At 34.1% G+C, this 2,627-nt stretch overlaps 1 long non-coding RNA gene across 1 annotated transcript; it reads right to left on the reverse strand.

Annotated features, from left to right (window-relative positions):
* Positions 1 to 923: 923 nt before the first annotated feature.
* Positions 924 to 2,112, reverse strand: LOC138911835 (uncharacterized). The gene is made up of 4 exons (XR_011417483.1): positions 1,956 to 2,112; positions 1,826 to 1,900; positions 1,617 to 1,771; positions 924 to 1,140 (listed from the first exon to the last, which is right to left on the reverse strand). It is a non-coding gene; the product is annotated as an uncharacterized lncRNA (long non-coding RNA).
* Between the last annotated feature and the right edge of the window lie 515 nt (positions 2,113 to 2,627).

Consider the following 2,627-nt stretch of genomic DNA (forward strand, 5'->3'; position numbering starts at 1 on the left):
TAGTTCGCATTTTTCCTGCAGGGAGGGGAAGCTGTAGAACAAAGTTAGTAAGAAACTGAAGAATTGAGAATTTGACCACTTTTTTTTTGGCCAAAACCCATTTATCAAAAGTCGTTAGAAATTGGTTTTGTCAATCACGATGTATTAGGATAACATCAATGTCAAATGTTATTAACAGAAAAGTTTAACAGTGTGCATCACTGTTAACTTATCAGCTGTAAAAGCCTGTTAATGCTTCAACGAGACGGCAGCACTGGTAAATCGCTTATTTTGATTAAAATTTAAATTATCAAAAAGAGCATTGTTTAAAGTTTCTTTTTGTAGACTTGTATTTTTGGTTGAATTTGGGAGCGACTCAGCGGTACGCTCCCCAAGCTTTATTATTTTCAATCTGAATTCTAATTCTATTACATGTTTGCATAAAGCTAAGATCGGCCGGCTATGTCGGCAGAGACGCCGGCAGAGCTGCGGTCGACGCTTATGTATAATTGTTCTTATATATGAGAGAGAGAGAGAGGGAGATACTATGTTCACTCCCTGTAGTTCGCCGGGACTGGTCCCGAACTAGCGAAATCGCCATACACCGGGGGCTTGGGACTAACTCCCGTTCATACCACCCGCAATGTAAATTTCTATCCACTTTTACCACGGCATGTCCTAGGCGGTGGTCATATGGCGAAGTTCTGCATTACCTTTCGCCACAAAAGGGACCGATAGGTGGTCCCATATTATACCCCTTTTCGCCACAAAAGGGGCCACCTATCGGACCATCTATCGGACCACCTATCGGTCCCTTTTGTGGCGAAAAGGGGTATTAAATGGGACCACCTATCGGTCCCTTTTGTGGCGAAAAGGGGTATGAAATGGGGTTGGTGTTTTCAATACCAAAAAAGCTGAATGCTATGAAACTTCCCTAGAAAAAATACTTTTTGTTAAATTAATTTATTGTATTATAAGTAGACAATTTTTCTATTTTTTTAATTTATATTTATTGAACAAATTCCTCTGCTGACACGTTTTTGTTGAGTGCCTCATTGTTGTTATTATTTGATTTGGATTTATTTTTAAAAAATCGTTTCTTTTGCAATTGAATTGCCTTGGGAATCAATATTTCTGCATTACCAGATTCTGAAACAATATCTAAAAAAAAATAAGATTTTAGTGTTTTAAAATAAAATGAGAACAGAAACTAACTTCGGCAAGCCAAAGTTTTAATACCCTTGCAGCTTTCAGGAATAAAATTGTGACTAGAAAAGCATAAATATAAAATAAGAATAACCAACAGTTAAATGTAGACTTATTTCACGCTTTTGAAACTTGAACCGACAGACAGACGGACATGGTTAAATGGATTTACTTTATAGGTTTGAAAAGGTCTCCTTTACTGCGTAAAAAACTTCTGGACTAAATTATAATTCCCTCTGCATGGGTTTAAATATATATTTTAAGATTTTGTTATACAAGCCTGTTTACATCAAACCATGTTTTAAAAGTGAAAAGCAGAAAAAGACAGAAAGAAATAGGATTAAAGACAGATGGCATTCTAAGTAAATAGATTGAAATTGAATCAAGAAACTAAGTGTATTATAAAAAATACAGTTATAAAAATAACCTACCGTGAAGTGCACCATAGAAATGTGTAAAGGAGTTTACGGCTTTTTTTTCCAGAAAGGCCTTTAACATTAAATCCTACAACAAACTCATCCGTGAGAACCCTCCGCAAGTTTTTTAAACCCCCTTCTGGCAGCAACAACGATCTCATGGCTTTAATCTAAAAAGGAAGAAAATTTCACTAAAATATTTATATCAAAGAAAAAAGACTTACGTAGGAGTCCTTTGCACCACTATTTCTCCTTCTCCTCTTTAACAAATCGACGAATGTGCCTGTTGCTGTTCATGGCTAAATATCACACATTATTAGGTATTTCACTTGCACAACTCATGGTGTTACTCACCTGTTGACGACACTTCAGATCACAACAAAATATAACACTTTAAATGCACAATAAGACAAATTAAATACATGTTTACAAAATTTGGCGCAAACGTTGGGCTAGTGATGGTAGCGGGGTTGGGTAGTTATGGCAATCCGTTACGATTAATATTGCGACTACCGATATCGTATAATCGATGGCAATAAAAACATTCGCTAATATTATTTTTGTTTAGTTCTATGTATATAAAATTAGGTACTTATATATTTATTTTATATATCTAAGCACCAATAAAATCCGCTTGTTATGGAAGAAAAGAAAACGTTTTGCTACTGAACCACCGCTACTGTTAAAAATATTGCTGCAGCTAAATTGCTCATTATTAAATATAAATAATATAAAAAGAAATAAAATTCTATCATTTATTATTTTATTTTATCTCATTATCAAGTTTTTATTTTATTATTTTAACTTTTTTTAAATTTGTTTTTTATATAAACAAAATAAAGTTGTATTCGTTATTAAAATCATTATATACTTGTCAAAAATTTCATTTTACAATTTTTTTAACTCATATAGAAGTGTTCACATAGAAGTGTTCACTCTCCGATAACTCTTTTGCTCTTGTAAAAAATACACACGCCACCTATTGACCCTTAAGGGACCACTGGGTGGTCGATCCCTTTTCTACCC

The sequence above is a fragment of the Drosophila takahashii genome, chromosome 2L, assembly GCF_030179915.1.
Source record: "Drosophila takahashii strain IR98-3 E-12201 chromosome 2L, DtakHiC1v2, whole genome shotgun sequence".
NCBI lineage: Eukaryota > Metazoa > Arthropoda > Insecta > Diptera > Drosophilidae > Drosophila > Drosophila takahashii.